This window comes from Barbus barbus, assembly GCF_936440315.1.
Source record: "Barbus barbus genome assembly, chromosome: 3".
NCBI lineage: Eukaryota > Metazoa > Chordata > Actinopteri > Cypriniformes > Cyprinidae > Barbus > Barbus barbus.
Window position 1 is genome coordinate 19,145,571 of NC_136731.1, and position 23,839 is coordinate 19,169,409.

The 23,839-nt window shown below is 39.1% G+C and overlaps 1 protein-coding gene across 4 annotated transcripts in view; it reads left to right on the forward strand.

The window, feature by feature from the left end:
- Positions 1-14,381: 14,381 nt before the first annotated feature.
- The window catches only part of LOC306851762 (inactive rhomboid protein 1), a 53,575-nt gene continuing 44,117 nt past the window's right edge, over positions 14,382-23,839 (forward strand). Inside the window, exons 1-2 of one of the 4 annotated variants that reach the window (XM_079388198.1) lie at positions 14,433-14,766; positions 17,899-17,986. The gene's annotated coding sequence lies outside the window, so the exon portion shown is untranslated. Of the gene's footprint in view, positions 14,767-17,898; positions 17,987-23,839 lie in introns of all 4 variants that reach the window. The other 3 variants (XM_079388196.1, XM_079388197.1, XM_079388195.1) reach the window with 3 other exon arrangements.

Sequence of the window (23,839 nt, forward strand, 5' to 3'; positions counted from 1 at the left end):
TGAAAGAACTGGTTTTCAACATTGATGATAATAAGAAATGTTTCTTGAGCAGCAAATCAACATACGTGAATGAATTCTGAAAGTTTATGTGACCCTGAAGACTGCAGGAATCATGCTGAAAATTCAGCTTTGATCTCAGGAATAAATGTGGTTTATGATAAATGGGAAATACCCTACGAACAAATGTGGGAAGTGAAACTTCAGCTGAATATCTTCATAAACCGACTGTTAGAATGCATGTGCTCTGCACAGATAAATGCATCAAAATTATTAGCAATAAAATAAATAGCCTACTTTTGCTGATTCCACCCCAAATGTTTGAATGGTAGGGTAATTGGTTACTTTTTAAATGAAACATTCTAGTAGGCGAGTCTGAGTAAGTTTATCTAATGAAACTTGGTAAATTTTATGTAATTACAGTAAAAATAGGTCTACCAAACATTGATGAATATTTTAATAAAGAAATATTCAGCACTATATAATTTTTAATTTCTTTGTGTATATTTTTGACTGTTAGGAAAGGAAACTTGAACTTGATGTTGCAGGTGTCTGTTTACGTGATATTCATGTGGTAATTATATGCAGATTTTCCTACTAAATATTTAAACAGACAGACTGTTTCCCTCTCCAGTTTCACAGCAGCACCTGTCTAGCACAGCATTCACAGGGGGACAGGGGGAAATCATTTTTAGTGTTACTTCTAAATCATGCATGGCTTGCATCCGTATCCTCATTGTTCTGTGCACCATCCTGCAGCCGGCCAAGATGTAGGAAACCCAAAACTATTAGCTCTACCTCTGCTTAAATCGTTCATGACCAAAGTAGAGATGTCTGATTCATTACTGAATTGTTCTTTTGAATCAGAACTTTTCAATGAATTTGTTAGTTCACAAAACTGATGTTAATGATTCATTCACAAATCTGTTTCTCAAGTTTATCTCACTGACTCATCTCAGTGATCCAGTCATAGCGGTTAGCAGCTCACTGGAGGGGAATATTATTGGTGAATAAAAATTTTTGGTCTTTTCATCATAGAATGCTATCAAATGACTAGCACATGAGTCACATTGACCTTTGTACTTTTATGGTACTTTTGTGCCTGTTTAAAGTTTGAAAGCCTTTGTCACCATAGGGACTAACTGCATTGAAAAGAATGACAAGCAATTCTCTTTTATTATTCAGTGGAAGAAGGAAGTCATACAGGTTTGGAATGACACGAGGATGAGTAAATGATGACAGAATTTACATTTTTCTGCCTTTAAGGAAAAACATTTACTACTGACAGTGGACAGGGAATATACAAATGTCTTGTGAGCAGCAATTAATAAAGGAAAAATAAATAGATGAGAGTGAAAAAAGCTTCTGCATGAGCCTCAGTGAAACAAAGCACTTGACATCCTGCTTATGAAGGAAGACATGTGCATCTAGCAGACATTATTTCCTATGGGCAAACCTCTTCCTTTTGTGACAAATGGAAATGTTTTTAAACGTTAAGCAGTGTAGGAAAGCTACTCCAGCCTCTGGCTAAATAAGTTCAAATGAATTGTGGTTGAAATATGAGGTCAGATAATGGAGACGGTGGGAGTGTTGTTTTCTCTGGCATACTCTGTTTGCCTCACAGAACCTCTGCTAAATTTAACCTGATATCTTTGTCAGCTGACATGTGAATCCAGGCGTTACTAATCAGAGCCTCCATAGTTTGGCGCTTTTCCTTCATACAGTGTTCCCTTGCCTTCTATCTTTCCCTCTGCCACCTGCTCGCTGTCTTACTCATGTATCGCTCTCTAACTCATCACATTTTGTTTTGCGTTTCCTTTCCAACAGCTCATTTCTGATTCAAAAAGTTCAAAAGATGCTGTATTTTCTGTCACAGACTCCTGAGCGTCTCTGTTACTTCACAAGGGAAATGGGGAGATAAACAATGCGGCAGTAGAAATTTGTTCAGTTGTGTCAGCTTTTAGATATGCTGCAAAAATGGTTTAAATTTTTTAATTAAATATCTTTAATACTTCTGAAACTTGCTGACTTTAGACAGATGTCAGACATTTGAATACTTGAAAACATGACCACCAATATTTATGGCCAAGTTGCCAGAATCTTGCCAGAGATGGTGAAATTCAGGTTTGGTTGGTCATACAAAAACAACCCAACCCCTTAACATGATTGTAATAGGAAAAAAACATGTTTTTTAACAATCCAAGTTGATTAGGTGATTTCACCTTCTCTACAAATTATTAAAAATTGTGATCAGAATGCTTTCCATTGGCATCGCTTACCAAATTACTGTAACTCGACCTGCTGAATCACAGTTAGATAAGTAGAAAGCAGAATAGTACGGTAAATTGTGTAAAACCCTTTTAAATTGTATTTAAATATATTTAAAAAGTGAAAATGATATAACCAACATATAAATTGTTGTTTGCTCTAGGAAAAGAAAGCATCATTACAACTTCTGAAGCTGAACAGCAGTGTTTTATTGTGTAACATTACATAAAAAGTAACGCCACACATCTGACAATGCTATTTTAACCTCAAGGCAAACAAACAAACCAAAAAAGTTTTAAATACCACCAATTCTTTGCTCAACTTGGTAATATATCAACAGCAAAACCATCCTGGTAAACAAAATCACCTGAAATAGAGTTTACTCTTTTTTGAAATAGAGTTTTGCCTCCCTCTTATTGTCTTTCCTCAAGTGGCTTGCTTGCGTGACTAGTTCAATATGAGAGCATTGTGACAGGTTGTTGATCGTTGCGACTATGCCTTGGGAGCTCAAGCCAACACTTGCACAACCCAAGTAAGAGTCACATGCCCGTCTGTTCTCTGCTGTCTGCTTTAAACTAAAACTTTGATTTTTCACAACTTTTTGAAGTATTGAAATCATTCAGTTATTCAGTTATACGAACTGTTGCAATATGCAATATTCACTGTCTGTCCAAAACACACACTTTAATATTTCATTGGACCACCTTTAGCTTTTATAACATTGTGCTTTTGTTGTGGCATTGTTTTGACAATGTTATGCAATGTCACAACATTTATTTCCATTAAGAGCTGCATTAATTATTAGCCAAGATCTTGTATTGACAATGGGAAAGTCACCATGCTGTAATGTTGACTCCTGCACATTCTAAAAACTTTCATTGAGGTTAAGGTCAGGACTCTGTGGTGGCCAGTTCATAATGGCTCCTCATGCTCACTAAACCACTATTACACAATTTGGGTCCAATGAATCTTAAAACTGTCATCCTGGACATGTCTGGACAGCCTTCCAAATGAAATGAAATGCTCCACACTTCAATTAAGGTTAAATTAATTGTTTCAAAACATACAACTGCCAGGCAGTGTATTAGTCCTATTATTTCAAACACTGAATACAAATACTGTATATAAGAGAAAAAATATGGAAAAATACACCAAACCTTTGCTTCCTTCAGAAGGGACTTTAGAAGCTTTTGGGAAACCTGTTTGGAACAATCATTGCTTTTTTGCAAATCAATTTAGAGCTACTTGTGGCACAAAAACTGCACACTTCACCTCTATAAGAGCCTGGTGTGGTTTCCTTTGTAAGGTTCATACTAACTGATAAAGGATCTGCTCTTCACATTGATGGAGTAGGTGTGAAATTTCTGTGGCTTTCAAAATATGAACACAGCATGAAATCTTCCAGAGCCTCTGTGTTTTCCTCCAGTTTTGTTCATTTATGTTCCCAGCATTTTTATCGCTGCTGCACACATTTTTGTTAAGCTGTAATAAAAAGGAGGCAAAATTAGGACCCGTATTGATGTGTAAACTGCCATAATATTCCTGTTTTATTACAGGTCATCATGCCAAAAGATAGTGTTTATTCATTCTCACTATCACCACCTGGCATTGTGGGATAACTGTACTTGGCAAATACTCTTCGCTGAAAGCCTGTTAAGGAAGAGGGATGAAAGGTCCCACCAGGGAAATATCTCTCCCCAGTCAAACTCAATTTTTTAATTAAACCCGTCTTAATTTAAAGCTCATTAATGTTTAATGGGACCCTGGTGTTGTTGTGTGGGAAGGTGTCAGGTGTTGGGCGGGGGACTCTGCGGTAGGGAGAAGGCAGGATTACTCGGGATACTCTGAGGGTGGGTTTCACAGCTCATGTGGTCCTGCTCTGAAAGCCAAACAGCTGGCAGACACACTCATGCTTATTCATTCATCTGCGGGGGGCTCCTAATGGAAAGGGGATAAAAGCTATTTCAAGAATGTGGGGTCAAACATTATGTGCAGAAATATGAGGTGAACATGACCAGAAAGGAGAAAAACGGCTTTCCTTATCTTATGATGTCTGTTCTTCTTCTTTAAACAGTTCACAGTTCATTCAGAAATGTAAATTCAGTTTTTTCCTCAGATGTAATTTTTAATTTCCCTGTGGTGATATTTTTAAATGCAAAGTGAAACTTCATTCTTCTATACATTTCCCCCCCAAAAAAGGCCTGTTCAGACCAAGAACGATAACTATAGAGATAACTATATTAGTGTCCACACCAAAGCACAGTAACATTCTGTTTATTACAAGTACATGCTACAATTATTTCATCTGCCACTTTAAATGCACAAGCTCATTAAAGTCAGGTGGATTCTGATTGGCTGCCAATGTTCTGAAACCATTCAATAACACTATGTGAGGACCAGACCGAAATTCAAACCATTTCAGCTCAGAAATCACATTCACAATCACATTCAGATTCATAAATGGTGCCTTTATGTTTTGTGACAAGTTTCACATCATGTCATAACTAAATACAATGCGTTAAGTTTATTGAAAAATGAGAGCTTCAGTAAACTGGATGGTCTTCTGTGAAGAATGAGATGTTTTGGTCCAAGAAACTTTAACAATCATGGAACCTTTCCATATGACAAAAGTTTCTTCGTTGTTGAAAAAGTTTCCTTAGATTAAAATGTTCTTCACTAAGGAAAAAGACATTTCTATCATGAAAATTTTAGCATGGATATGACAATGTTAATGTATTTGGTCTAGATCGATTTGGCGGAATAGAACTGCTATGCTGCTGCTGTTGGTTATTGCTGTTGTTGTAGATTATTGGGGCTGCTGCTGCATAGCAAGTACAGGATCTTGCGACTGCCAATACATATGCCCATGCAGTACTGTGAGTATTTAAGATATACTGCTGCTGCACAAATAGCGTATAAAATAAATGGTAGCAGATCTATAGAGGTGGAGCTGGGGAGGTGGAGGGTTTCAGAGAAGCTAACCAGCCATTTAAATGTAAAGCAGTAAGCTCATTGGCTGTGTTAGTGACAAGAACCAATCAGTTTGTGTCAAGTAGTTTAACACTGTGAATATCATCAGTTTGCATTATCAACCCATCAGCTTGTGCCATCTAGATGACATGACAGGCATTGTTTTAAGAACTGTTCACTAATGGCTAGTTTCCACCGAGCGGTACAGATCAGTACAGTACGGTACGATTCGGGACCGAACACCCTAATCCAGGTTGCGTTTCCACCGCCAACAGTACCCTTAATTGAAAGGCGTGGTGTATGCCGGAAAGCAGTGATCGACGATAAAGTAAATAAGCAAAACTCTGCCTCTTTTAGTTAAATGTCCGTTTTAATGAACAATAATAGCCATTATAAAAGTATAAGTACAACGTATAAGAGGAAATAAAGACAAAAGCAAATAATTCAGTCAAACATATGCTACAAAGTTAGCGCTGTACTATTGTAAATTTCAAAATAAATATATAAAGTTAAAGATAACTTTGTGCTCAGCCAAAACAATATGACCAGGAACAAATAATAGATTCATGAGACCATGAATGCCTGTTAAATATACCCAAAACGAATTGCAATGAATTCCAATGAAATGTCAAAGGACCAGCCAAGCGTAAGGCCGCTCTAGGTGGATACATGAGCACTGAGCGACCGGTGATCGCATGGAGCGCCGAAATCGGGCATAGCAAATAGGCGCTATCTTTATAAATAAACCACAGATTTGAGTTTTAAACAACTACATTCTTGCCTGAAAAAGTCTTAAAACTACATTTCATGACACAAAAACTTAACAGTAAAAATTAACATTTTAAATAACTTAACATTTAAAAAATTACGCAGGTTTTTGGGCAATGACGTTTCAGAAGTCCACAAGAACAGAAAAGAACGCATATTGTGTGAAATGGCTATTGTCTGTGTGAAAATATAAAATATACTGTTAAATTTTTTTGGTGTTTGCGCACTGATGTAAATAAGCCCAACACTCATGGACAGCAGAGCGGAACGAGTGAAGGAGAAGTTTTATCCCCTTGTATCACTCAAAAGTGATGATTCTAGTCAACCAATCAACGTTCTGCAATGAGTTTCGCTCCATCTGTAGCGCCCCCATAAGTACGTTTTAAGGGGGAAGGCTAACTTGAGTTCTTTTACATCTAATAGACACTAAAATGTCTGTTATTCTGATAAGGGCAAAAGATTAATTGGTTTGCTCGTGTTCTGAAATAAACTTGCAGTGATAAAGGGAAATAAAATAACAGAATAAGCAACAACAATTAAAGCAAACAGATAAACTTTACTGAAAATAAAATAGAATAGTAAACACAAAGATATGAATTGGAAGATAATCAAAAGACAATGGACCGTTTAACTTTTTCCTGATCCTAAATAAACTAACAGCCGGCAGAAATCAAATTAAACAGTTCTCGTTGCAGACCTGGATCAACGCTTGGGTTCGTAAAAAAAATTCAAATTTTATTTGTCACATACATATACATACGTAGTACGACATGTAGTGAAATGTATTGTACGACTGTCCAACAAATTGTCCAACAAACTTAGAAAAACCTCAAGTTTACAATGTCGTAGTAGTCTAAACTCTTCGTTTAATCTATGATCTATCAGATGTCAACCCAGAAATATGTTAATCACATATTACTGTCTCTATTCCTCACGCTCTCTGCGCACTGCCTTTTTTCCCTCCTAGTCCGACGTCATCCCCTTCTTCTTCGGCACCTCCACAATACACCCGGTGAGACTCTAACTATCACTTCATAAAATAAAGTAAACATTTTACATGTCAAGCGACTATAATGAATATTTATTTTACAGAACTGGAAAAATGTACAATATGAAAATAAACAAATTTAACAAATCACCGACTCATGTCTCATTTATTATATTACACCATTTACACTTACAATCCTTTTGGTACCTTTTGCTGTGCTAGGTACCCCAAAGGAAGGGTACCAAAAAAGTGGTACGGTACGGTTCGCTATTTTGGTTCCATTCACAACTTCTGACAATGGAAACGGACATAATTGTGTACCATACCGTACTGTACCGTACCACTCGGTGGAAACGAGCCATGAAAGGTTCGTTGGGGAACCAAAAACATTCTTCCCTGGAATCACTGCGAAAACACCCTTCATTTTTGAGATGCGGACTACGTTTATGATACTTTTATACTGTTTTTATGCTCTTCATAAAAATGACATCATATGGGTTGAAACATTATAAAGGTGAGTAAATATTGACAGATTGATTTATTTCTGGGCTGAACAAAATTATTTTTCTACTCCTCTGACATGCTGCTGTAGAACATTATTTACACACTGTATTGACTGAACACAGAATGTGCCCTGACACAAAAAAGGCCTCTCTTTCTGGACATGCTGTGTTATGTTTCTGATAACTGCCTCCTTGACCACAGTCTGAAGCTCTGCCATTAGACATCTGCAATTAAGCCAGAAGACAGAGCAGTCTGGACTTTACTGGTCCTCTTCTTATCTCACTGAAGAAAGAGGTCTGTTTAACTGACACATTTCCCCCACCTCCATCTTAACATGTTGTTCAAATAGCACAGTGCAACATATGTGTGGGTTTTTTTTATACCAAGAGGCTAAGATAAGGCTAAAAAATTAAAATATTATTATGTCATTATACCCTCATAGCGTCCAAATCCTGTGTACATTTTTCTTTTGCATAGATATTTTTGGAAACAAACGATGTCTCAGTGATTCTGTCCATAGTCCAAAGTCAGTGGTCCGTCGGGAAATGTTTTGGGCTCCATGGGCAAAAACAGTTTGAAATATCTTGGTTTCCACCGAATAAATAGGGTGAATAAATAATTTTCATTTTGGGGTGAGCTATCCATTTAATTTGCTTGTTCTACAAAATACACATTTGCTGGCCATAACATTAATGATGAATTCATATTCAAAAAATGTGGAATATGAGTTCTGGTTAGACAAAACAGTGACTGTGGAATGTAGGCTGTAATTTTTGATTGTGATTGTGTTTGATTGCAGCTTTACCATACTGACATGGTTTCATACCAGTGGTGTGTTTAGGGAAGTAACATGTGACTGAAGTGGATCAGAGGCTGTTGCATCAGCAGAGATTCTGAGGGAATCTAATTTGTTTTGGGGGAGGTGGGGGGGGGGGGAGGGTGGGGTCAAGATTTTCAGTCTCGGTTATGTTGATTCAATTGAGAATTGATTATTATATTGTGCTTGGCACAACAGAAGGAGAGCATGAGAAAAAAGAGTTCATGTTTTGTCATCTTTATTTCGTGGTCTGCTAATAAAAAGTCAGGTAAAAAAAGAAACTGCCGGTCTGCTTTTGTCAAACGCATCTGCCCTTTTTTCAATCCCTGAAGTATTGTGTGGATGTCTGAAGAATATTGAGTTGTCCGTCTCCACATCTCCTGTCTTTTTGCATTTCGTAACCCAGGGCCAACTGTAACCTTTTTGAACACTTCAGAACTGAGATTTGCTCCTGCAGTTTTCTGGATGGTTAACACCAGAGGAAATCCTTTATGGCTCGTCTGACTCTGTGTTCCTCTGTTGAACACAGGTCTTGCGCTCAGGTCTTTTATCTGGGACTGATTGATGGGGTTTCAGCAGAGCTTGAGTGCTCTCCCAGCTTCACTATTGCAGTCTAATCGGAGGCCGTGCCCTGGCCTCAGCCCTCCCTCTGCCTCTTCTGTGACCCATAGGAGTATTTCAGAATCTATTCGTTACTACTGGCCCATGGTAGAGCAATCAGATGTTCCCCGTGGGCCTCCTTTTCATGAGACACTTATAAAGAAAAGTGCAGCTTGGACATTGTTGCAAAATGTCTCATTTTTTGTGCCTTAGAAGAAAAATATAATAGAGGTTTGGAATAATATGAGGGTGAGTAAATGATGATTTAATTTTGGGTTAACTATTCCTGTGACAATGTGGTCATGACATCCAAAAGCATTGACAGTCTAAACATAGCATGGTCAGCAGTATGTTAGTATTGTTCTCTGTTGCAGGTGACACATTTTTATTGTGAGTTTTAAAGCTGTAATCCAGTTCTCACACTCTCTTTGGGCTTTGGGTAAAGGCCAGCATACTCCCTAGATTATACTGTCTAGCCACACGCTGCCTGTCAAGTGACTCTGAAACCAACCTTCCACTATGACCATAACTGCATGCAATGTAGTAGAGTATGATCTGTCATCCACTGGCAGCACAAGAAAGGTTGCCCTTTGTGGTACCACAGCTAAACCGCATTAACTTGCTTGTCACATTGACTGGCTGGCCTGAACCCAGTGTTTGCCTCTAAAACCCAAACCTCTTTAAGTTTGTCTGAGGTTTAGTATTTGTTGATGGACCTGCTGATATCTGCCATATTCCCTGTGGTCTAGAATAAAGGCGCAGTCTGGCAGAAAAATGACAAAGTCATTATGAGAGCATCATCTTCGCCCAGGAGCAGAATAGAAACTCATGCCAAACTGCAATATCCTGCAAAACCTACCTGGATCCTGCACTTGTCATCACCGTTTGAATCCAGAGACTTTCAGCAACTAAACCTTTCCAGTTGTGCACCATAAAGAAGCTTTTTGTTCTGGAAAACAACTAATGGCCTTCAATTATTTACTGTTGTACTTTGGTATTATATATATACTTCAAAAGCACTAATATGCAGCAAAAACTGGTTTTGTTTTCTGTATAAATTGATTAAAATCACTCCTGTACAGTATTATGAACTGAAGCAATAAAATTTATGTTGTCCCCAAAGTTGAAGCAGGCACTGATCATATCAAGATACATATTTGAAATGTCCTTTACAATCATATTCTTCTTGATTTTATGTGGACAGACAATTAGGTCAAAGGCCAATGAATAACTGAACACACAAGCCTTACAGCCACCCTGGAAAGTCCCCGAAGGCAAATACGGGAAGAATCTGAACAATGTCGAATGAGAAAATGGAATGCTATGCATGTGAATGCAGTCTCTTTGTCTTGAGATTGAACTCTGTACTTGAGGAGCAACCTGCTGTCCAGAATTAATGCCATCTCAGCATAATTTTGCTGTTTAAGAACTGAGAGGGAACTGACATCAGAATGGACCTTTTCCAAACAGACACATCAAGGCAACTACAAATACGTCTTGCCTTACTTTCTTCTTGTTATGGTTTTGTGTTTCAGTACTTGCATTCTTGACAAATTTAAGGTAACTAGGGTGAGTCTGTGTATTTCAGTAATGCTCCACTGATTAATCATTCACTAAAACATTCAGTGAAGATAGTGTGTGGCTAGTGCATGTAGTTTAAATCTCTTTAAATCCAGCCCATACGTTTTCAAAATAAACCCTCATCTGATTTTATATTTCTATCTGGGTGACTTTCATAATCAGTAGTTAGGGATGACAAAGCATGTTGTTACATTTACTTTCACAGTGCTGTAAGTACTTTGTGAAAAACTCCCAGTGAAATGAGGTGTGTAACATGCCAATACACTGTAGAAACAATGTATAAGACTTGTAAATGAGTCTGGATGCGTGCCTGAAAGAAACAGTACTGGCCTGTCTCAGGGGAAAAAAAAGGCTATTTTGGAATATTACATGCAAGTAAAAAAAAAAAAAATGGACATGAAGCAGTATGCAGTACGCAGTGTTGGGAAGTAACTAGTTACATGTTACTAAATTATGTACTTTAATTGTAAAATAAATGTAATTCAGTTACAGTTACTTATAAAAATGTTAACAATTACAAAGGGGGTTACATCTGAATTTTTTTTTCACACACACCCTCATAGAGATTTAATTGATTTCTTTTTAAATTGCATAAATTGCAATGACTGCTCTAATATTTGACGCACCAATGTTTCAGGAGTTTAGTACACAGAATAGGACACAAGCTTATTTGGTAACTGTTTTATTTCCTATTTGGGTTTATGTATATATGCTTTATTTTTTTAAGATTAACTGTTTTTTTCCAAGCCACTGTTAGATGCCAGTGTTTCCTGTCATATGCAAAGATCTGATTTCAAAAACGGTATCATAGCTTTTCAAATTTTTCTTCTTATGGTTTAAATCTGTATTTAACATTAGAATGATCTCAAAGTAAGTCTGATTTTGTGGTGGCTGTGCTTTATAAATTATTATAATCTCAATTCAAGGATTTTGAGAAGTCTGACAGTAATGAGTGTTGAATGTTACTGTAAGGTTACCCCTGCCTGCATGATTTACATGTCTGAAAATGATTAACAGTTGAAAAAATTAGAAATTTTAAAAAGTAATTAAATGTAATCAGTTACATTATTTTAATAAAGTACCTTAAATAATTCCACTAGTTATACATTTTAGATTGGGTAGCTTGTAATCTGTAGCCTATTACATTTCCAAAGTAACCTTCCCAACACTGGCAGTAAGTACATTTCCGATTACTAGATATAGACACCCTCTTCACAGGGTCTTTGAAAACGTTCAACATCAGACTTAACCATAAAGCATCTCAGAGTGACAGTCTAATGTTACTAAATTAACCAGTGTGTTTGAATGAATCAGTTGAGTGAATGATTGAGTCAGACCCGGTGCCAGAGGGGGGGCCGAGGGGGCTTTGCCGAGCAAAAAAAAACCCTTCACCGAGGGGGACGGCCAGACTTTAGTTTAGCGTGTATAATAGTCTAACTGATTGCTTTTAGATGGAAAAACTGCCCATAACTCCTGGTCTAGGATCTGTTTTCTTCGTAATAATAGCATAACGAAATAGATTTGGCAAACAATCCAGTGTATCTTCTGCTTTGGAAAGCGTCAAGTGATTTTACAATGCATTTTCGCAGAGGGGAGCAAGTAGCCAATCACAGACATGTTTGTTGATTTTGAATGCAATGGCCAATCAGAGGTGTTTAGGTTGGAATCCACACACTTATGGCTTTTCAGCACCGAGTTCTATGGTGCTCGTAAATTCATTGAAAAAAAAAAAGTTTCATTGTGTGGTCACATTCATTGGTTAAAACACAACTTTGTACGATTGTGATGAATGAGTAACAGTTTTTAATAAATTTAAAGGGCGCACTCTTCGCCTGCTGTATACGATAATATATTCAGAATTTAAATAGAACTTTTTCATGCTTGACAAGCGACCACGTACGACACAGAGATAGCTAACTACACTATATAGATCAAGAGAATAAGTTCAGAAGCACAGAGTGATGTGATTCTGCAACCGAGCCTGGTCCAAACGCAGGCTTTAGGTAAGGAAATGGTTATTAATTATTTGTATTGGCTGCCATGCCAAATCATGCACCTGCTTGCTTTTCTGTGTAATTTAAGTGTTAGTGAATTATTGCAAAGTGTTTCCCAAATAATGCATTTTGTGTGTTTACTTGAAACCAATCTTGGTTCAGAATCTTGGCGGAGGTAGTAAGTCATTCTGGTACATTTCACCTACTGTTTTTTGAATATTATGAATTTGGACATACTACTTATTTGGCATATACTGTTTTCACATACTGTATAGTACTGAAGAAGGCATATTTGGACACAGCGATACACTTAGTATTGTGGTGCATTACGGAATTGAATGACTGCACTAGATATGGTTTCAGAATTAGGTCAGTAGGCAGATAGATAGGAGGCGGTCTTTTGTGACTATTCGATCGCATTCAACCATGAGTGTCTACACTACAAGAGCGTCCACACTTAATACCAGGTGTAAACAAGGCCTTTCAGGTGTAACAATGGAACTAGCAGAAAAAAAGTCACTAAAAAAATGAAACAATTAATGTACATACTGACAGTCAGTTTGGAACAAACACAGAGAGGCATAGTGATACAAATATAGAAAAGGCCCAGTGCTGGATTAGGACTCCTGCAATGCTGGGGGACCGGAATTAACTCTTGTAAAATAATATATATTTTTTTAAATCAGGCAATTAATCTCATCACATGAAGCATATTTTTTTACAGTTTAAATAATGAAAAATAGCTGAAATGGTAGCCTATTAGTAGGTTGTAGTAATATTTATTAAAATAAATAAAATAGTCTGTCTTCTTTTAGAAAGAAAGAAAGAAAGCATACTGTGTAATTTCACAAGCGTGTCATGAGGCCTGAACTTCTGATCATATGCTCATGCACATCTCCCACATATAAATGAGTTTCTGTCTTAAACACAGCAGACTAATCAAACCCATACAGTAGCCTAACTAAACAACTAGTACCCAACAATATCTCATGACTGTAATAACAGCAGAGAGGAAATCATAACACAAACTCTGTGTGTGTCTTCTACAGACCCTGCTGAAGACTTCACTGCAGTCATGGCTGTACACACACTGTACGAGTCTCTGCTCCTCCCAGCGTGTGTGTACGAGTCTCTGCTCCTCCCAGCGTGTGTGTATGAGTCTCTGCTCCTCCCAGCGTGTGTGTATGAGTCTCTGCTCCTCCCAGCGTGTGTGTATGAGTCTCTGCTCCTCCCAGCGTGTGTGTACGAGTCTCTGCTCCTCCCAGCGTGTGTGTACGAGTCTCTGCTCCTCCCAGTGTGTGTGTATGAGTCTCTGCTCCTCCCAGTGTGTGTGTGTATGAGTCTCTGCTCCTCCCAGTGTGTGTGTGTATGAGTCTCTGCTCCTCCCAGTGTGTGTGTGTATGAGTCTCTGCTCCTCCCAGTGTGTGTGTATGAGTCTCTGCTCCTCCCAGTGTATGAGTCTCTGCTCCTCCCAGCGTGTGTGTATGAGTCTCTGCTCCTCCCAGTGTGTGTGTATGAGTCTCTGCTCCTCCCAGTGTATGAGTCTCTGCTCCTCCCAGCGTGTGTGTATGAGTCTCTGCTCCTCCCAGTGTGTGTGTATGAGTCTCTGCTCCTCCCAGTGTGTGTGTATGAGTCTCTGCTCCTCCCAGTGTGTGTGTGTATGAGTCTCTGCTCCTCCCAGTGTGTGTGTGTATGAGTCTCTGCTCCTCCCAGTGTGTGTGTGTATGAGTCTCTGCTCCTCCCAGTGTGTGTGTATGAGTCTCTGCTCCTCCCAGTGTATGAGTCTCTGCTCCTCCCAGCGTGTGTGTATGAGTCTCTGCTCCTCCCAGTGTGTGTGTATGAGTCTCTGCTCCTCCCAGTGTGTGTGTGTATGAGTCTCTGCTCCTCCCAGTGTGTGTGTGTATGAGTCTCTGCTCCTCCCAGTGTGTGTGTGCGAGTCTCGGTCGACGCAGGCGGGGCTCCAGGTCTATGAAACTGAATTACCGGCAGACCAAAACTAAACTTACCCGAGCCGATCGTTTCTCTCTCCGTGTGTGGGAATGTACTCGCTGCTGTGTGGGAACAGTCATATCAACTGCTCTACAATGTCTTAACATTGGATTTTTTTTTATCACCGAGAGCCTCAAGACTGAGAGATTTTGACATCTGCAGCTGTTTATTCTGTTGCGCACGTTGGACAAAATGAAATAAATACAGGCTATACACCACTGATATTTCACAGGGATTTGGAGATTTCCGCTGTTAACATTTTTCCTTAAGTGCTGGTGAATCGAATAAGGGTAGGTGATCATTTCGTAACGTTTAATTTTCTGTTTTTGCTTTTAATATACGCGGGTCGTGAGATCAATGCATCTATATGTGTTATTATAGCGCACTGTGCAGTTTTAAAGAATATATACACGTTTCTGACCGTATCATTGCAATATGTTCCTGCATTTCCTGTATTGCCTACGTTACATACGTCCAGCTTACTTGATATATGCTTCATCGCTGTATCCAGTTATATTAGCCTACTAACCTCTTGCTGCTTTTGCAGGTCTGATATGACTGTCAAACGCTGCATTTGTTGTCAGAGGGCCAATGGTTCGGATCCTAGTGCGTTACATAGTGTTTGGGTGTTTACCATGCATACAAAAGTAACAGTAATTCACTTATTTTTTCCTACACTGTCCTTGGTGATGTGATAGCGTGAGTTCAGCGGTTATCGATGCCCCGCCTCCTCCAGTGATTCTTGTCAGATGATTGATTAGCTGTGTTTCAGATATGCCTGGCGTTCAAAAACCAACTTCCAGTCTGCTCTAAACACATATCTCGTGTGTGTGCTTTTTCATGTGGGGTTCTAGTAAAACTGTAGTCATACTTTGAGCACAAATATTAACTGAAAAAAGCTGCAGCTCCGTTAATTACTATTTCATATCTCACTCAATAACTTTTTTTTTGGCTGTAAAAATGGTTACAGAATAGTAGCTTATCTCCAGAATAAAATCCTTGACTTAAAGGGAGTTCACCCAAAAATGAAAATTCTGTCATTATTCTCACCCTCATGTTGTTCCAAACCCGTAAGGCCTTTGTTCATCTTCAGAACACAAATAAAGATATTTTTAATGCAATCCGAGAGCTTTCTGACCCTTCATAGACAGCAATGCAACTTTAATGTTCCTAGGTCCAGAAACGTAGCAAGGGCATCGGTAAAATAGTCCATGTGACATCGGGGGTTCAACTGTAATTTTACGAAGCTACAAGAATATTTTGTGGGCAAAAAAAAAAAAAAAAAAATGGAGACAGTATCACGACGCATGCGCTTGCTTCCGCATTCATGTAAACAATGCATGTGCATGGTGCCACTGCTTATGTAACATGCACATGCATCAGCCTTTACATGATGTGGAAGAAAGCACATGCGTTGTGATAACTCTCTCCATAATGGCAGTGCATTGCAGCAGACTGGATGAGGAGGAGAAGATTTGATGAATAAAGTTGTTATTTTTGTTTTCTTTGTGCACAAAAAGTATTGTTGTTGCTTGGTACAATTACGGCTGAACCCCTGATGTCACATGGACTATTTTACCAATTTCCTTGCTAAGTTTCTGGACCTGGGAACATCACAGTAGTATTTGAAGCACAAACGTATGGTACAGGTTTCATTTGTGACCAGAAAATATTGAAATATTGAATGCTTTAGTTTGTTTATTACATTTGTCTATAAGTGCATATCAATTTGCATATACGCACTGTTAAAGGTCCCATATTGTCAAAACTGAATGTCCTGGCTTTTTTCATGATAACTGAGGTCTAGGGACTATGTAACTACCATATAAGATTCTAAACAGTCAGTCCGCAGTAAAATGCACACAGCCTGAATAAAGTAACTGTGCGTTTTCACAAGCCATTGTGACTTCCGTAAAAATGTGACGTCCAAACTACTCAGTCACCGCCTTCAGTCACCACCCCAAGCACTGCCCACCATCCCATCCAAGAAATCTTTAGACGCACGCATAACAACAAAAGACCACACTTTATTGAACCTTTTCTGATAAGAAGCGTGCGCTGTAAACGTGAGCATTTTTGACGATAGTTTCTGTCCAGTCCGCTCGTTTTTATCGCGTTTAACCACAGCTGTCGTCGTTTTTTTGTCTGGCAGTGACAGCAGGTATGCGATAAAATTTCTAATTTGAGGCTGTATTATATAGATTCTGGCACCCAACATCACAACAATATGATATTTTAAGCTCCTTGTGTAGCCGAATCTGCGCTGGTTTGAATGGGCCGCCTCCAGTTTTCCCTTTGTTTTGTTTCCAGCTTAGCGCAGTGACGTAATTGTGACGTCGGCCCTACATGACCCTAGTTACCTGTGGTTGGCCTGGCCGTGCATCACTCAGAAAACAACAGGCCAATCAGAAGAGAGGCTCATGAATACTAATTAGACAGGCCAAAATCGACCTGTTCTTAGTAGAGCTCCTGAAAGAGGAGCTGTAAAAATGTATTGAGATGGTTTTTGGTACTTATACCGCAAATGTATATTCTTAAGGACATTAAAACCTAAAATAAAACTCCAGAAAGGTGTACAATATGGGACCTTTAAGCCATTTTGTAGCATAAATACTGTGAGTAGTGTGTTCTCACTAAAAATTCCATAAAGAAAAGTCAAAACTTTTTTGGCACAAACAGAATGCAATAATTTTTGGAAACAGCCATTTATAAACAACAGAATGAGATGACATGAAGGACAAAAGGACAAGATGACATAAGCAAAGAAGACAAATCAACATACACTAATTTATCTCACCAAGTAGGCCTATGCAGTGACTGTAGACATGGGCAAATGTATAGTACAAAGCAGTCGTTTCTGGCACAAATGGAACGTCATATGGCGTTTTCATAAACTTGTTTCACACAAGATTTCAAGGCACAATAATGTCATTTGTAATGATCTAAACCAGTTTCAGGGGAGCCGTTGACACAGCTAAGTGAATATTTAATGACTGCTGTATAAACTGAGATGCATCTCCATGCCATACTTCCTGTGACAGCAGCATTTTTCAGGTTTTGAAACACAGCCTGCATGTTAGCCTTTTAGGGGGCGTGTGTCGCTTCAGGCCAGGCTTATGTGTTTTGAAGAGGCATTTACTGGCCTGCATCTAAATCAGTACCCCTGTGAAACATAATCGGTGATGTTTTGCATGCATATACACAAGAGACAGTCAAGAATACAGTCAATTATTTTATTTGGAGAGTGAGAACTTCTGTTCTAAAGTTTGTGCTGAATGCAGTTGCACGAGGCATCCCTGGCCTGTCGCGGCGTCCCGCAATGCTTTCGAAACATTATCTCATTCAGGGGATCATCATTCATGGTGATGTAACAAGCCCGATTAAGCAGGGCCTCGATTGACTTTCGTCATTATGTGTCGCAGGTGTGCTCCAACTGGGCTCTAGGTCGGCACAGTAGAGGAAGGGACAACGGGAGGATAGTGCTGGACTAGGTTGATACCGCAGATGGCTGTAAGTAATGGAGAAGCGTGATCATGTGTGGATAAGTCACACAGCAGTGTGTGTCTGACTGTCCGCTTGTCTTACCAAGAGTGGATCGCTTTCATTACATGTGGTTTTGCTTTCTATCAAGCATCCCTATTTAAAATACATTTCTGGCAGAGAAACTGTTTATTAAAGTGGGTAATTTCTTCGATGCCAAATTGCAGTCTGGTTGTTGTAATGGCCCGACTGTTTTTGATATAACAACATTGGCTTAACCAGTGGCATGATCAACCTGTTTGTCTGTTCAATGGAAGACTGCAGTGTTTCAAATGGGCGCTTTCACTCTGACAGCAGGTTACAATGACCAGTAATCCTGAATAGGTGTTTACATGCACTTCTTTTTTCAATATGAATGGCAATCTTATCCTCATGTGCATTATATTTTTTCCAAGCAAAACTTTTGTGCACAATGTACAGTCACCACATTCAGAACTGGAGAAAGCCAGTTCAATAATGTCACCAAAGCTACCTTAAGTATAATAGTAATTTTTGCCCTGATGGCATATCTAAAAAGAAAGATATATACTACTGTACCAAGTCAAGTCAAGTCAAGTCAAGTTGAGCTTTATTGTCATTCCGCTACATGTGGGGACATACAGTGGAACGAAATCTCGTGCCTCGTAGGACCACGGTGCTACATAAATACAGACATACAACAATGAAGTAAAAAAACACTATAAACCTATACACAACAATACTAAACTAGATTTTAACTATAAGTATACTATATATAAATATTTACCCTATACAAACTAAAAAAATTAAATATAAAAAATACAAACTATACGAATGCTTCACATAAATACTGTACATGTGCAAAGAGAAACATTTTGAGTCAAGCAGCTGGTTGGGGAACAGTGCAGGATGATTTGTAGTGCATGAGCATGTAAACATACATATATTGCGTCTTTTGTAGGATTGTGTACAGTGTGTGTAAAGTGTCTAGTGCACATAGAGGAGAGTGTGTTACTACAGGTGGTTTGTACAGGCCCACTCACCTGTGTGTAGCACACTTCGAATTGCACAAAAAAGTTCCATACAATTTTTTTCTTTGGTGTAGTAAGGCTTGGGGTGGGGGGTGGTCCATGTTTCAGGAGGTAGGGGCTTGCATGGGGTTTCAGAGGGGGGCGGGGTGATTTGAGTTCAGGGCTCTCACAGCCTGGGGGAAAAAGCTGTTGAGCACTCTGGCGGAGCGGGCTCTGATGCTCCGGTACCGTCTTCCTGATGGTAGGAGCTGGAAGAGACTGTGGGAGGGATGGGTGGAGTCCTTCACGATGCTGTTGGTTTTGCTGGAGCATCGTGTAAGGAAAATGTCCAGGATGGAGGGGAAAGGGGCAGCGGTGATCTTTGCAGCTGTGTTCACTGTCCGCTGGAGGGTCTTGCGGTCAGCAGCACTGCAGTTCCCGTACCAGACAGTGATGCAGCTGGTCAGCACACTCTCAATGGTGCCTCTGTAGAATGTGGTGAGGATGGGTGGAGGGAGACTTGCTCTTTTCAGCCGGCAGAGAAAGTTTAGGCGCTGTTGTGCCTTTTTAGAGAGTGACATGGTATTGGTGGTCCAGGTGAGATCCTCTGTGAGTGGGGGGTGGTCAACGGAGTTTCTCCTGAAGTCCATCACAACCTCCTTTGTCTTCCCCCCATTGAGGGACAGATTGTTAGTGCCACACCATTCGGCCAGCTGTGCCACTTCCTCTCTGTAGTGCGTTTCATCGTTGTTGCTGATAAGACCTATCACTGTTGTGTCATCAGCAAACGTGATGATGTGTTTGGAGCTGAACTTGGCAGTGCAGTCGTGGGTCAGCAGTGTGAAGAGCAGTGGGCTGAGCACACAGCCTTGTGGGCAAAGTCTCTCAGAACATGGCCAGGTATGTTGTCAGGACCCGCAACCTTGCGTGGGTTAATCCTAGATAGGGTCTTCCTTACGTCGGCTGGAGACTGACAGAGCGCCCGGTCGTTGGGAGGTGTGGGCAGTTTTTGTGCAGGTGTGTCATTCTGCATTTCAAAGCGTGAATAAAAGTGGTTATATGTTAGAAGAGTATTTTTAGCAAATATTTAGTAAATATTCAGTCGGTGAAAAACACATTTGTAAGAAGTAAAACGTATGCATCAGGTATTTTTAAATTCAATCAAGAAAAAAGTCAGATTCAAGTGCTTATTTTTTTCTATTTCTTTTCTATTGATCGATCTACAATTTTGGATTTGGCTCATTCAAATTGCAATTGCGGTGTTTTCATAAATGCTATTCATTCAGAGCCATCAGTCGAATTACTAATTGGTTATTTGGTTGCCTGTAAACATAGCTAATGAGAGTTAACCATTTATTGGGAAAGCAGTGACGTAAATATAATAACAGAGCTTGGTGGCCTCCAGCAATTCATTCACTATCTGCTAATGTTATATGGTTTTATTGCAGTCTGGTGTGACTCTTTTTATGAGATGAACATGCATCCATTTGAGCTCTAGGGACAAGAATAGGATATGAAATTCTTATCGGAGTAATGTTTTGTACCAGTTCTTTGTGAGTCAGAAAGAGCTCATCTGAGGTCTGAATAGTGTCCTGTAGATTCAGCACGAGTTGTGAAATTACATCAAGGCCATCTTTTGTCACCACACACAAGAAACATAGCGAACCATTAACTATTTCCGTAGTACACCAATGGTCTTGTGGTTTACCACAACAGGGGTGGCAAAACAACGAGTAAGGTTTGCATGGAATGAAGTGTGCTGATATTTAAATAAAGCTGCCCTGTTCTATAACACAGTTCTGCCTGTTATGTGTAAAATGGACACATTATGTTGAAAAGAAAATTCAAAGTAACAGTATCACTTACAAAAAAGACATGTTAACTGACTTGTTTGACAACTTTTGAAAGAAAAGACTTGGTTCTCACTTTAAGTATCCCACCAACACACCTCCTTTTTCAGTAGTGAACTGAGAAAAAAACCCACAAAAGGCATACATACAATAACAATACCTTCGATGTTGCTTGTTAAGTTAAAAAAAGAGAAAACTCATCACCTTGTGCACTTAATGTTACATATTAATAACTCACGTTTATTTATTTACTTTTGATGTTCTTTTAGAAATCCCTATTTGGGTTCTGGTTCTGGAATAAGTTAATTTAGACCTACCTTTTTTTAATAAATCAAAATTGCAACTCTGCACCAGAGGGTCTATTAACAGTAGCATGATCTCATGTGGTTTAATTTTAGTTGCTGATTTCACTGACTTGATTAGCTTGTCTTCAAAGTAACGATGAACTCAGCATTTTCATTGGCAGCGTTTCCTCAAATTTAATCAGGCACTAACTACTAATTTTAATGTTATCTAAAAATACCTGCTAGTATGTTATAATTGTGGCAGCACAGAAGGTAAAAAGAGATAAGTATAGTCATTATGTGAATAAACAATCATAAATTCATGGAGCATTGTAGCATGAATCAACAGTAAGGCATGAAGAGGCTGTGCTGTATTTCTAAAGGCTCTGTTGGGCTCAAAGCGCAGCTGTGTTTCACACCTTTGTTGTATATTTTAGCACATTCTGTAATGTACTTTTAAAGCAATAGTCAAATTCAGTTGTTGGGTGGAAACATGTTGTGTTCTTTTACATATACTTTGTGTATGTTTTGGAGCATAAATCATATACTCTGAAAATGTAACTTTTGTGTGTCTTGTCAATTTCAGGTTTTGTTTGATTTGGTTCAATCTGACAGATTGTGTCATGTTGCTGAACATTATTTCTGTAACAGTGAGGTAATGCTGCAGGGCTGTTGTAGCTCTTTAGATCAGTGAGATTCAGTAGAGACGCTTTTACCTCTGCTGTCACTCCTGTCCTGTGCACAGTTACAGGCATAGGCCTAATTGAGTAACTACGACTTAGACTCATCGACACGGAGAGTTTCTGAATGTGAGGGTGAGGGTTTATTGAGTCCAGAAGCAGTGTTGGTGGTGTGAAACACTGTGTGAGTATGTCATTTTTGAGGACTAATTTTTGGGTGTTTCCTCAGGAAGTGCTTTGATCAGTAGCATCTTGCATTGATTGAGGTTTCCCCTCCAATGAGATTACAAATCATTCTCTTCAAAGCTGTTTTACTGTTACACAGCTGCTTCGATCTGTTATTTGCTTTTCTATTATACACTTTGCATTGAGGGTTCATGTGTTGTGTTTTTCATGTGAAGCACATGTCTTCCTCATCTTGTTGCTTTGCTCTCATAATCTCTTCACTTTAGAGGCCCGTGGGGAACATCAGGCTGATGGATGGAGTGACTTAAGGGAGCTTCCTGGTGGGCCGGTCAACTTGTGGGCTTGATACCGAAGCCAAATTTAGATACAAAGGAAAAAACTCATCATACAGTGAATGCAGTTTTAGGGGATTTCACCAAGTCTAATGGTGCACTGAAGTAATGGCGAAATGGTTTTATTTGTAGGTTGAGCACACATGAATGAAATTAATAATTAGAAAACTTTCTTTTAAAGTCACAATGAAACAAAGTAGAGAAAAATCTTTTTAATCGTATTGTGATGTACATCTGAGTTTAACAGATTATTGAAGAAAATAAAAAAATTAGAGTGAAGACTTGGTTTTAGCCATTGGATATTGATTGTTTTTTGTGTTACACTCAAAATGAATGAAGTCGATTGTGGTAGGGCAGGGTTTTAACAGACTAAATGATTGGAGACATCCTGCGTACGTCACCAGAGAGAAGTCTGTCATTTTCACCAGAAGATTTAGTGGTGACATTTTGATGAAACATTATGAGATCAAAATTATTTAAAAAAAAAGTAAACATGTTCATCATTGAATCACTCATAAGAAGATCTATGACATGCATTTACAAAATAGACATTTTCATTTCATGCCAACTTTAAGCTCAGATATTGCAAGTTTGGGGTTTTTCAATTAAAGAATCATTGTGGAAACAAACTATTTATTGAGCAAAATGAGAGGAAGATCTACAGTAAATGAAAAAGTCAATTTCCCTAACCCTGATCCACACCACATCATATCATATTTTGTAAGTAGCAACTTCCCAGAAGGACTTGAACGCAGCTTATCATGCCCTAGCAGGTAACTCTTTCCAAGCAGCTCACGAAATTCCCTCCCTGCCACTGTCTGCAGATGAATTTGGTGGATTTAGTTCTGCTTCCTTTGCAATGTAAATGTGGCTATTTTAGACATCAAAATACAGTGAATATCACCACTGGCTGCGTAATCCAGCAGACAGCAGTTTATGTTGAGTCCTGGGCTGTTGTTTCATCTCATTTGTTGTTATGCCTGTGTGCTAATATTATTGCAGTGAGGATGAAGGGCCGCTTTTAAATAGGTCAGCCAGCTTGCCTGTCTCTATCTTTAGCATACAGTGTGGCATGAGTCTGAGGAGGCTGCCGACCCTGTTCGTCTACTTGAAGTCATGTGCAGTCTGGACGGAATCAAACTAGCCTTGACTTCAAACCGAAAACCGAGGGTGTGTTTTGTGCAGCTGTGTGACTTGGCCTTCGATGGCCTTTTGGGAGTAGGTGGATGCATGATGATGACTAACAATAACTGACAAGGAGATTCCCGTATGGTCAGTGTGAACACATTGCACAAGCTTCCATGGTTTGAGAAGGGCTTTAAAAATGATTTTCCCATTGATTCTACCTGAAAAACCGTGTTCTATTGTACATTATGCCACCAGATGTGTCGTTTTGGGCGTGCAGCATACCCAGCATGAAACTATGTGGATGCCATCCAGCTAACTCTCCGTTCCATTAGTCATAACTTGGCACGGTTGTGTGTCTGCCAAATTATGTCAACTCTTTCAAATATGCAGGAGGT